This window comes from Emys orbicularis, chromosome 6 (assembly GCF_028017835.1).
Source record: "Emys orbicularis isolate rEmyOrb1 chromosome 6, rEmyOrb1.hap1, whole genome shotgun sequence".
Taxonomy (NCBI): Eukaryota; Metazoa; Chordata; order Testudines; family Emydidae; genus Emys; species Emys orbicularis.
In genome coordinates, this window is record NC_088688.1 from 31,834,556 (window position 1) to 31,848,576 (window position 14,021).

The window sequence follows — 14,021 nt, forward strand, 5'->3', positions numbered from 1 at the left end:
CTCCTGGGGTGGTGCAGTTTATGCACCTCCTTTTGCTCAGGGCTGTGCCCCAAGGCACAGTCTAGTCCTGTACAGCTAAGAAAGACTGATATTTTTAGCCAGCATTTATTTACAGTTTTTCAAAGTGAATCTAGCCCTGGTGAAAACAGTCAAACTTACAAGCTTGGAGACTTAAACCCCTTTTTCAGGTACAGATAGGTACAGCATGGGCAATAGCAGTGCGGGTTTCCCCTCAGTGCCCCACCAATATTTCTGGCATAGAGAGATCAACTCAAGGCATGAGAGGATAGTTCAGTATTGTTGCCCAATCCGTCTTGCCATTCTTGTTGAAAATGCTAAGAATGTCAAATGAATTCCCATCAGGGTGATAGCTTTGTGCTGTCTGCTTGGACTCCATTAATGTAAGTCACAGAGGTTACTGAAAAGCCTTCAGATTGTTACAATCCCGTCACTACCCACCTAGTGTTCCAATCTGCCTCTGTTCAAGTCAATGGCAAATCTTTCATTCACTTTGATAAGGTCAGGATTTAGTCCCTGGTTGAGGAATGGACAGGATATGATTTAGCATATCCATTTGGCAACCAACACTAGCCGGGCTTCTAAGGAGCCCTTATTGCCAAGCAAAGTTACCCTCCCCCGGCACAACTCTTGGGAGAGTGTGGAAATGGAACACACACACAAAATCCCCCCATCAAATGCAGTAGGACTCACTCTCCTTCAGGGAAATGCAATTTGCACTTCCTTGCATCAGCCTGGGTAAATCTGACCCATTATGTAACATCGAAGAATTACATATACTGCATAGTTGTTGTATATCCCAAAAGACAGGGATTCTCTTTTTTCTCATGTGACTGAAAGAAATGTATAAGCCCCAGAGGTTATTCTATCTTCATATGGCATAGCTCCAACCACAACCCAGTAGCAACTTTCACTTTACAAATTACAAATGACACAAAATAAAAATCAGAACAATTGCCTGGGTAGGTGGGCAGAAGGAATTGGAAGACTCAGGTAATTAGTAATGGAACCCTATTTCCTGATGTACTAGCAGAGATTGATGAACAACAAGAGTAAATCTGGCTCAATATTGGTGTCAGATAATACCCACTAAACAGAAATACACCCAGAGCAGGCAGGGTCTCTCCACTAGAGACCCTCATCCAGGATGTTTTTTCCCCCTCAATCCAATGGAATAAAGCTAATATCAGATCCACAGATCCTGTGGATACACCAAGATCTATGTAGAAGGTGCGTGGACAACCAGCAGCAGTTCTGTCCCTTTCCATTAACAGTGTGGTTCCACTGGAGTTGCGCTGCTGGGTATTTCCCCCAAAAGTTCTGGCTGTATTACCTTACCAAGGAGTCTCCATTGTTTGTGAGAGGGTCAATGTATGTCTCCATGCATTGCCCACTCTCCTGGTGCAGGTCCCTGGACATGCAGAAAGCCCCCACCCCCGTCAATGTGCAGGGACCTGAGGGATGTTGCTGTGTAGGTGGTTGACCCCTCTTTTAAGGTGGGGCGATCTACTCGTAAAGAGGCTTTCCTGCATACAGCTCAAATGATCTGGCCCTTATTCATAGAAGAGGTACAACATGGGCAACAGCCGTGCATGTTTCCCCACAGTGCCCAGATAATATAACTTAGTCTTGACCTAAAAGGGTCACTAGGTTTCAAGTCAGTCCTTGCAAAGACCTGGCACAAGAATGTACATTATAATAAATGATTTGACAAAACTTTTCCAAGACAAAAAAGTATATTCAGTGAAGACATGTTTATAAAGCTGGGTGATGAAGCAGAGGGGTGGGGGTGAGCCAGTACCTAACATCTAAATGTAACAATTGTTGCATCAGATCACAAGAATCCTCCAAAGCAGCCATTCCATGGCTCATTGAAATCATTCACTTTACAATGTTTTCTTTTATGTTTCCTTTGTTAAATAATGTACTGGAGAGATTTTGGATGAGATTTTCATTAGCACAGTTTTATCTTTTAACACAAATGGGATTTTCCTCCCCTAAACATTTGAGTATGTACGGCATTATGAGTGGAGGGTATTCTGGTAATAACTTTTCATTATTGCATTGCACAATGACATCCTTTACAACTTAAAGCTGCCTGAGCTTCTGCAGCTCAGAGATCCAAACTCAGATTTTAATAACATGCGGTTAAAAAAGGGGTTAAATGTTGTTTATACATTACATTTCTGGACACTGTGAGTTTCACTTGCACCTGCCAATGGCTTACTGATAAATATACACTGGTAGAGGTTCAACAGCAGTGGGCCAGCGGGTTAAATAAATACCACAGGACATCCTAAGCATTGAAGGTTAGTGCTTTCCCAGCTCTCGTTTTGACACTTTAGCAATCATAAACTCTTTACTTAAAACAGGTAAATAAATAAATAGGAGTTATTTGCAAGGTAAAAATATTTTTAAAAATACATTCAAAACATAAAATCAATTTCCTCTTAAGCTCTACCACAGTCATCTACTAGGTTTCCTGCCTCTTGGATGTTAATTATGATTTACTCAAGATTTGTGGTCAATTTTTAAGTATAAAAGCATCTTATATGACTGGTTGCCAATCCTGAAGTCTAAAGGCCTTGTTTTATATTGCTGTAGTAGAATAGAAAATATAATCAAAATGTGACCTTCAACTTTAATTATATAAACAGAGAATTTGCTTACTTTATCTTGGAAACGGATGTGATTCATCACAGTAGCCCATAAATAACGTGTCAAACTGTTAGACTGATCAATGAAAATAAGTTATTGAAAAATAATGTGATTGTAAGGTCTCTATGTAAACTAACTTAGCATTCAAGATGAGGAGGGCTTTAATAGTTGGGTATATCATTTTTTACACAGGACAGTGCTGGATATGAAATGCAGTAAAGCCTACATATGAAAGGCCACTGGTGAAAATCATGTCCTTAAACTTTTTGGGTCTGATCCATCTGTCCTTTGGCAGGCAAAAGGTACCCTGAAGGTAAATAGGAGTTCTGCCAATTAGCTGAGGCAATATGCCCAACAAAGGTCAGAACTGCAAAAGGCAGCTTACATACACCACCTGTTGCTCATCGCTGTGTCTAAAATAAAAATCTAAGGTGAAATCTGGCCTTTATTGAAGTCAATGGGAATTTTACTTTCATTAAAAAATATATTGCTAGACATCAAAGTTGTGAACGGAACCTTCAGAATGTGAATGGTGTGTAACCAATGCCCCTTTTTTATGTTTTAAAAAAATGTGTGGTATATTGATCATTGACAATGGGGTACATGACACTGAATTAATATAAAAATAAATAGTATTGGGTAGTATCAATAATTCTTGTATTTAGTTAATTAAAATAACTCATTTTCTTACTGTACATGAAGCTGTGGCAGAATTTCTAGCCTGCTGCATCAGAATCAGGGGCTTTCCACAAAATTTGGGTCCAGCTTCCTATCTTGTCTTTGAATTCAGTGGGAATTGGCATCATTGACTTCAATAGGTGTTACCTCTGAAAATCAGGCCAGTTTTTTTGGTACCTAAATATGGATGTTTGTGCTTATTTTGATTGAAAATGCCTCCTTCTATATATTTGGTGTGAATCACTGATGTAATAAATAGTCCACACTAGAGTTAAATGAGATGGGAAAGCAATGGAATAATAGTCACATTAACTATACACACTCCCTTTTGCTTTTAATGCTGCTGTAAATATAATTGAAAATAAATTATTTAAATCAGAGAGTAAACATTCTGCAGAGATTACATGATTAATTATGTAAAAAACATGAACATAAATAATAAAAGAAACAACATGTACAATGATTTGCTAGCTGGTATTTCTCTCCAGATTGTTGGCTTTTGGGGACAAAAACTACGAGGCACTTTGTGATCTCAGTTATACTTGTATAACTCCACTGAAACACACTGGGGATTTACACCAGCGTAACTGAGATCCGAAACTGTCCCACAGTTTTTCTGCATATGATTGGCAATGTATTTATTTATTTAAATTTCTAATTTAGGAAAAAAGTGGAACTTTGCCACCAGATAACAAATAAACCCAGCTGCTAATCCACTGCTGGCTCTCAACACGGACCCAACAACACTCCCCTCCTCCATAACATTTGACAGCCATCAAGTCCCTATTTCCCACAGAGCTGCAGTAATATCTGCTGGACTGTACATTCTTGTCCCCAATCATGTAATGAATTTCACATGGGCAGACCCCCCCATTCCTGTGTAGAGCCACACTGAGGTAAATAGGGCTCTGAGTGGACACAAGGGTCTGCCTTAAAAGAACATTGCAGTTCTATACAAAACATGAGAGAACTATTAATATTATTAGTATTATTATTATTGGCAAAGCGCCCAGGAGCCCTTGTCATTAGTCAGGATGCCTTTGTGCTAGGTGCTATACTAAGACAGAACAACAAAGACAGTCCTTGCCCCAAAGATCTTCCAGTCAAAGTAGACAAGAGAGAACAAATGAATGTGGACAGATAGAAGGGGGAGTGTAAGAAAACAATAAGACAATACCAGTCAGTATAATAGGTGATAGTCTCAGCACACCAGCGGGCTAATTGTTGTCAAGTTTTCTGTAGGCAAAATAGCAAAGGAGATTTTTGAGGAGGGTTTTGAAGGAGGATAATGATGTAGTTTTGTGAATGTTTATGGGGAGCTCCTCCCAAGCCTGAGGTGCTGCACTGGAGAAAGTGCAAAGGTACATGTCTGAAAATTTAACAAGTGGGCGACGGAGGCTGGCATCACGGACTGATTTGAGGGGACAGTTAACATTTCTAAGTATTGTGCACTGACAATAAAAAGAACACAAGTTGGCCCCTGCAGGTATCCACATGGATGCACAGCTCTGTAGCATTCTGCTACTCTTTTGGAGAATGAGTTTCATAGTCAATAGTATGCACCTTGTATTATATGTTTTGTGACATGCTGTTTTGGACAATTGCAAGTTAAATTCCTCATTAAGGTCACCAAAACCTATTTAACAGAATCCTGTATGGGTTGTCACTTAAAGCAACTACTGCAGTATTGTCTGGGCTCTGCTGCACTAGTGTTTTTCCTCTTTTACATATTTTCCCTGTGCACTTGGAGAATTATTTGTGTCAGGAGGGACTTCTGTAACTTATACCCCCAGCTGTGGGATTTATTCTCACATCAATATGGGGAAGATTTAAGCAGGTAAACTCCCTTGAGCAATAATGGGAGCTACAATTGAAACTCTTCAGTACAGTGAAGGAAGAATAAACCTCTGTGCCTTTCATTTCAAAAAGAGATTTTATTTTCTCTGTGAAATGAACATAAAAACGAAATGGCTTATTGGTGGTGGTATTATTATTATTCCTATTTTACTAATGGAAACATCTGTTGTGAGACAGAGTGGTGACATCATATCATTTTTGCTTTCTTTTGCAGCTCTCTCTTCTTCTCACCCAAACATATGCTACAGGTCAGAATTTTTTTTTGTCACTTATACTGATACCATAACTAACACACCCACACATGCGGTACCGGTCTCTTCACACATGCCATTTTTATCTTGCACATTACTCAACATATTGGAAGCAAACAGCCTGGAATATCAAAAAGAAAAATTAAAGAACACATGGCTGTGACTAAGCCAAGAGAAGTGGTGTTGAGGTTTATAGATGTAGTTAATACTACTGTGAGCTGCACTATCACCGCCAGTCCTATCAGTTTTTTAAAAAGTGAGTTCCTTGTGTAGGGTTGAACATCCCACTAAGGATTAATCATCCATTCTTTCTCTACTGCCATGGCATCCAGGAGAAATGTAAGCATTTTAGTTCACCAGCAGCAAGTCTGACCTTAGATTCCTCTGCACCAAAGCTGACTAGATTATTGTGCCTCAGACAGTGTTAGAAGGCAGGGTTTATAAGCAGAGATTTTTCAAAACAAATGCTTTAGGATTTCATTCCACATGAGAAAAGCACTCACTAGAAACACATTCTCTCCTTGATACACTGGGATCTTTTCCACCACTGTTTTATCTTTCATCCCCATGATCAGCACCCTTTAGTAAAAACAGCATGGTACATTCGTATGGCACTATTGCCAATTCTCCAAAATTTCATCATGAATCTCCTGATATTTGATGTTTTTCTTAAAGCCCCAGCTGCTGCAATCAGTTTATTAACTGAGAATCTCAGCTTTTAGATTTAAACAAAAAATTTAAATTTCTAGAAAAGCCTGCAAATATGACCCCTAAATACTCAGAGGCAAATAAAAGCACATATACTAGTATTTTTAAAATCTTATGATTTTGAGAGCCTGACTTATGATTTTTGAACATTTGGTGTTGGCAATACTGGGTTAGCCTTCCTGCAGATTTTGAATGAAAAATGCTCTAAGTGCCTTTTTCCTTCAATGGAAAATATTTGCTATTTCTACATGCATTCTCTCCCTCCTTTTCCTTAAGTGACTTTATGGGCAAAATCCTGGCTTCACTGAAGTCAGTGGGAATTTTGCCATTGATTCCACTGGGGTCAGGATTAGGCTCTATATGACACAAAATCAGAAGGAAATGAAATTAAGGTCCCATCCCAAAAATCTACTTACATAAAATTTAAGGAAAGAAATCAGTTAAAAAAGGCACATTCAAATTAACTGGAAATTTGTGCTTCCATAATAGGGGCTTCTTGCAGGTGGTAATTATAAATATAATAAGAGTAAAATAAATAATATATTACATGTATGTATAGCACATTTCATCCCAATGGATACTAAAGTACTTTCTATATACATAGAGCCAGGGACGCTCCAGAGGCTTGGGAAAAGCAAATCTCTAAAAACAGGAAATAAAAGAGAACCTGACAAACTTAATTAGCACATTTAATGACATCCACAGCATGCCCAAGACATACCAGTGTCACACACAAATTGAGCACCATGGAGTGCATCAAAGCACCCTGCTGTGTCTCCTTCTTTTGCATGGACAGATTTCTCTTGGAATAGACTCTCATGTTGTAGGGATGGGTGGTCTTGTGGTTTGTCTGTCTTGTCTAAATCCATTTTTTAGGGAAGAGACTTTCTTTTGCTATGTCTTCATACAGTAGGGTTCTAGTGGCATTTGGGATCTTTAGGTACTCTCATAATTCAAATAACAATCATGTCAATGTATGTGCTGCTGACTGTACTGGCTTTGGAGTCTATCTCCTTCTTTACATTATCTTGGAACAATGGGGTGATTTCATTAATTATTTATATAGTACCTGCAAAGTGCTATGTGCGTGAGAAACAAATTAGAAGGCGAAGTCTCTACCTCAGAGAGCTTTCACTGTAAACGGATAACAGTAAAGATTAAGCATGAGGGATAGGCTATAACAAGAGAAAGGTGACTAAGTATTGAAGTTTGGGGCACAGCTTGTTCCCTCATAATTTTTGCACTTTTTTAAAGGGAGGATTATTTGTTCTATCTTTGACATTTTTTGTCTTCTGACGGTTACAATAAGTCCTTGCTTCAATATTATTTTTGGTGACTATAATTTTTGTTCCCTGAGCAGAATTTGATTTTTTTCAGCGTGAGGTGCACATTGACATGAACACAAAGTTCTTCCAATGACCTGTGAATGAGAGAGAGAACAGGTCTATACTTAATGCTTCACACTGAAGCTTTATCAACACAAAAGTGATTAATGATTATATTATACCTGAAATAAAGGGATATTGCAGATTAACAAGATTGGCCTTTTTAAATAATTACACAAATTTGAAGATGATACAAGTTCCTAAAAAGCAAAGAGTCAATGGAATTATTTACATTCTTTTTATTTATTATTTTTATAACTGTATGAGGATTGAGACTCCATGATTGTCGTGGCACCTAGGGGGCCCTACTCATAGAACAGGCAGTGCTTGGTCCTACAGTTGTGCTAGGTACTATACAACCAGAATAAAATGTGATCAGAGCCCCATTATGCTAGATGCTGCAAATAAACAAAGTAGGAGAGAGTCCTTGCTTTGAACAGCTAACAATCTAAAGAGAACGACAGAGAAGAAGAACATCATTATCCCCCCTTAACAAATAGGGAACTGAGGCACAGAATGATTAATTGACTTGTCCTACGTCATACCTACATACAGATCAAAACATCGGCATTCATAGAATTACTTAGAAATTTCAAATTAATATGGGGCAAATTCTACTCTTAGAAAAACACATAGAGGTCTCACAGCAGTGTCAATAGGAATTTCATGCATCTTAGGCAGTGCTTGACTCATGGTGTTTATCGTTAAGTGTTGTTTTTGTGCATCTATTGTCCTCTCCATGCACATGGATACTCCCAGGCAGTTCAGATCATACAGACATGCAAGAATCCTTCTGAAAAAGCAGAGATGGATCCAAACTGCAGAAGCTGGATTCAAACTTATAACACTACAAAATATGGGAACATTTCAAATTGGGTTTTGGTTCAGCAGATAATATAGATGTAAAAAGTTTGGGCGTGCTTGGCTCTGGGGTTTTGGTTTGGGCTAATCTCTAAGACAAAATATATAAAGTGGGCACTGCTATAGACATAACTATTGCTATTCTATAGTGCTTGCGGTGTCACAGCATCTCCTGAGGGAGGTAATATTGTTCCTGCAATTTCCTACAATGCATGCTGAGAGTTTAGTAGTGCTCACTGAACCTTCACTTTTATTCCATATGTTAAGTAGATCTGATGGTCTTGATATACATAGTACAGTTCTTTCTGATTTTGAGGGAAATGCACTAAAAATTTCAATGAAATTCTCTACTTGTGCAGAAGTGGAAAAACAATCACAGTACATCATACTTTTAAAGAGCATTTCATTAACGACAACATCAGAATATACTACTAGTTATAGATCATTTAATTGTTATGTATTTAAAATAAGAAATATTTCTCACATTCTTTCCAAGGTTTCATATACTTGAAATTTATTATGTCAGTCATCAACTGCTATGACATCACAAGACGAATTCACAGCAATGATTACTTTAGAATTTAAAATGCTTGGAGTGTACCAATTATTCAGGCTGCTAAGTGAAAGTAAAAATGTCAGTTTAGCTATCTATAATCCCACAGTGTTTAAAGGTTCATGAATTACACATGGGACAGATAGAAAGAGAGAAACTGAGTTTGACTAAAAGATATTTTCTGCGCAAAATTTGCAGAAACCATTGCTTTTAATGTATTCTAGTGATTAATCAATGTGATTTAAGGTTCTGTACTTGGAATTTACTTTGAATTTAAAGCATCCTCCTGTTCATTACAATGAGTAAGTAAACAGCCTAATGTGCCTAATGATTTAAAAGATTCACCTGCACAATTTAGGATCCTGAACCTGCATTGCTTGGTTACACACAATTCCCATTAGAGCCAATGGGAGTACCGAGTACACAAAGAATACATAATTGGTCCACAAGACTCTACTAATTTAGGTTATGAACCTCTCCGCAGTGCCCAGCATGAGTAACTTGACTGAGTGCTGGCGAACTTCCTGTGGGAAAGAAGGGGAAAGATTCCCCTCTGGCCACAGGCTGTGAAGATGGAGTAAAGAAGCTCCAAAGCTACTATAGAATCATAGAATTAGAAGGGATTGCAAAGGTCATCTAGTCTAACCCCCAATAGTATACATGTACTATGTTTACTATTCCAGCCTAATGGAATACAGCCCCAGCACTCTATCACTCCATGAGAGCAAAGGACCAGAGAATCTAAGTGGCACACTCACACTTGTCCCCCCTTCCAGAGCTCTTCCTAAGTAACCCCCCGTGAAAAAATGTGGAACTAACATGATGTTTGCTGCCACCATATTGTCCATTCTGTTTCTGTGTTCTACGCCTTCCCCCACCCAGTCTGTCTCATCTATTTGGAGAATATTGCCTCATTGTTTCCTTGTACTGCTCTGGCTGTATTACACTGTTGTCTCTTGTGTACTTAGACTGTAAGCTCTTTGTCTTTTTGTTCTGGGTGTGTACATCACCTAGCACAAATGGGGTCCTGGTCCATGACCAGGGTTCCTAGGCACTACAGTAATACAAATAATAATAACAATACCCCATGCTGTGTCAAAGAGTTTAGAAGTCACTATATCCTGCCCCCTCCCTTGTACAGCAGAACTGTTCAGGTTCCACTTCCAAAGACTCTCTGTATCTACAGAGTAAGAGATAGGATTTTCTCCTTATTCTTGCATACCCTAACTGCTACCTCCATCAATTATAACAGTATAATTAAGCACATACTTATGATAGGAATATGACGCATTAAGTTATTTTCTATCATGTTAATTGATCAGAAAATGTTCAATATAAATTGTTATAACTCACTTACAGCTCACATTTGATGTCTTTAAAACAAAACTTCTATCTCTTTCACAGTTTTTAAAAAAAACTTTCCCCTTCATTTTTACCTGAATTAAAACTTTCTGGTGGAAGGCATCTATTATTACTAAGTACTGAGTATTGACACTATGTATGGTGCTATCTATACTTGTCCCAAAGAGCTAGCAAACAAGACCCCAACTCTGCAATCAGATTCACATGGGCAGACATTTGCATCCAAGCAGAGCCCCAGTGAAGTCAATTCAACTCAGCATTGGTGCAGTGGTCCATCTATGTGGATCTTATTGGAGGACTGGGCCCTATATCAAGTACAGACAATGTAGTTCAAAAAAATCTGATACATACATTGAAGGTGCAAACTTCAAGTATTTCAGGGTTGCTTTTGTTTTCCCCTCAGACGTAAGAATATGGAGGCAGTGCTTATTGAGTGACTAGATCTTTTCATTATGACTGTGGGAAGAAGCCAGGTGTTCTTTTTTAATTTGTATTACAGTAGTCCCCAAGTCAGGATGGATGCTCCACTGTATGAGGAACTGTACTGCTTGCTACTATTACAGAATCTATCCTTGTCTTTGGACATCATTGATCATGATGTGTGCTAACCTGCCTATGACACCTCACAGAAGTAGAAAGGATCATACTACATTGTCTTTGATCACGATGGGCAACTGCTTCTTTTCACAGAACCCTCTCACTGATGGAATCTTTTAGGGTTCAGTTCTATCACTGTTCTTATTCAACAATATTTTTAGAAATTATGCCATTCAATGGGCTGCAATACTATCTGAATGTCATAGGAGTCCTTGGTACTTCATGAGGCAAAAGAGGATTGGGGAGATGCTATGTCTCAAAGAAACTGAGGAACCACCTGATCAGCATCCTGTACAGCAGACAGGAGAAGATCAAGAATGAGCTCTCAAAACTGGAGACTCTCATACAATACCAACCTTCCACACAAACTTCCACGTGGCTGGACTTTACAAAAATGAGACAAGCCATTTACAATGCACACTTCACTTCTCTACAGAGGAAAAAGGACAGTAATCTATCTAAACTCCTACCTGCTACAGGGGGCTACAACAGTGGTACCCTCAACTCATCTAACAACATTGTCAATCTTTCCAACCACACAATTAGCCTAGCAGAAGAGTCTGTCCTATCTCGGGGACTCTCTTTCTGTCCTACCATCCCCACGAACACGATACAGTTCTGCGGTGATCTGGAAGCCTACTTTCGTCGTCTCCGACTCAAGGAATATTTTCAACGCACCACTGAACAGTGCACTGACTCACAGGAACCCTCCTACCAACACTACAAGAAGAAGAACTCTGCGTAGACTCCTCCTGACGGTCGAAATGACAGACTGGACCTCTACATAGAGTGCTTCCGCAGACGTGCACAGGCTGAAATTGTGGACAAATAACATCACTTGTCCCATAACCTCAGCCGTACAGAACGCAATGCCATCCACAGCCTCAGAAACAACTCTGACATTATCATCAAAGGGGCTGACAAAGGAGGTGCTGTAGTCATAATGAACAGGTCAGATTATGAACAGGAGGCTGCCAGGCAACTCTCCAAGACCACATTCTACAGGCCACTATCCTCTGATCCCACTGAGGAATACCAAAAGAAACTACACCATCTGCTCAAGAAATTCCCGGCTACAGTACGGGAACAAATCTACATGGACACACCCCAAGAACCCCGACCAGGGGTATTCTATCTGCTACCCAAGATCCATAAACCTGGAAACCCTGGACGCCCCATCATCTCAGGCATTGGCACTCTTACAGCAGGATTATCTGGCTATTTGGACTCTCTCCTCAGACCCTACGCTACCAGCACTCCCAGCTATCTTCGAGACACCACCGACTTCCTGAGGAAACTACAATGCATTGGTGTTCTTCCTGAAAACACCATCCTGGCCACCATGGATATAGAAGCACTTTACACCAATATTCCACATGAGGATGGACTACAAGTTGTCAGGAACAGTATCCCTGATGAGGCCACAGCACGCCTGGTGGCTGAGCTTTGTGACTTTGTCCTCACCCACAACCACTTCAGATTTGGGGACAACTTATACCTTCAAGTCAGTGGCACTGCTATGGGTACCCGCATGGCCCCACAGTATGCCAACATTTTTATGGCTGACTTAGAACACCGCTTCCTCAGCTCTCGTTCCCTAGTGCCCCTCCTCTACTTGCGCTACATTGATGACATCTTCATCATATGGACCCATGGAAAGGAGGCCCTTGAAGAATTCCACCTGGACTTCAACAATTTCCACCCCACCATCAACCTCAGCCTGGACCAGTCCACACAAGAGATCCACTTCCTGGACAAATGCAAATAAGTGATGGTCACATAAACACCACCCTATACCGGAAACCTACTGACCGCTATACGTACCTACATGCCTCCAGCTTCCATCCAAGACACATCACACGATCCATTGTCTACAGCCAAGCCCTAAGATACAAGCGAATTTGCTCCAACCCCTCAGACAGAGACAAACACCTACAAGATCTTTATCAAGCATTCTTAAAACTACAATACCCACCTGGAGAAGTGAGGAAACAGATTGACAGAGCAAGACGGGTACCCAGAAATCACCTACTACAGGACAGGCCCAACAAGGACAATAACAGAACACCACTGGCCATCACATACAGCCCCCAGCTAAAACCTCTCCAGCGCATTATCCACGATCTACAACCTATCCTGGAAAATGATCCCTCACTCTCACAGACCTTGGGAGGCAGGCCAGTCCTCGCTTACAGACAACCCCCCAACCTGAAGCAAATACTCACCAGCAACTACACACCACACCACAGAAACACCAACCCAGGAACCAATCCCTGTAGCAAACCTCGTTGCCTACTCTGTCCCCATATCTACTCTGGCGACACCATCAGAGGACCCAACCACATCAGCCACACCATCGAGGGCTCATTCACCTGCACATCTACGAATGTTATATATGCCATCATGTGCCAGCAATGCCCCTCTGCCATGTACATTGGCCAAACCGGACAGTCCCTCCGCAAAAGAATAAATGGACACAAATCGGACATCAGGAATGGTAACATACAAAAGCCAGTAAGTGAACACTTCAGTCTCCCTGGTCATTCTATTACAGATTTAAAAGTCACTATTATTGAACAAAAAAACTTCAGAAACAGACTTCAAAGAGAAACAGCAGAACTAAAATTAATTTGCAAATTTAAAACCATTAATCTGGGCTTGAATAGGGACTGGGAGTGGCTGGCTCATTACAGAAGCAGCTTTTCCTCTCCTGGAATTGACACCTCCTCATCTATTATTGGGAGTGGACTACATCCACCCTGATTGAATTGGCCCTGTCAACACTGGTTCTCCACTTGCGAAGAAACTCCCTTCTCTCCATGTGTCAGTATATAATGCCTGCATCTGTAACTTTCACTCTATGCATCTGAAGAAGTGAGGTTTTTACCCACGAAAGCTTATGCCCAAATAAATCTGTTAGTCTTTAAGGTGCCACCAGACTCCTTGTTATGTCTGGGTTGGTTCCCGGTGCAACACTGGATTAGTTTCACTATGTCCATCTTGTGTATAGGCTATAGGGTTACAGTATAGGGTTTCAAAACAAATAGTGTTACTGGACAGGCTACGCTTCTGCACCTCAAATTTTCTGAGTGA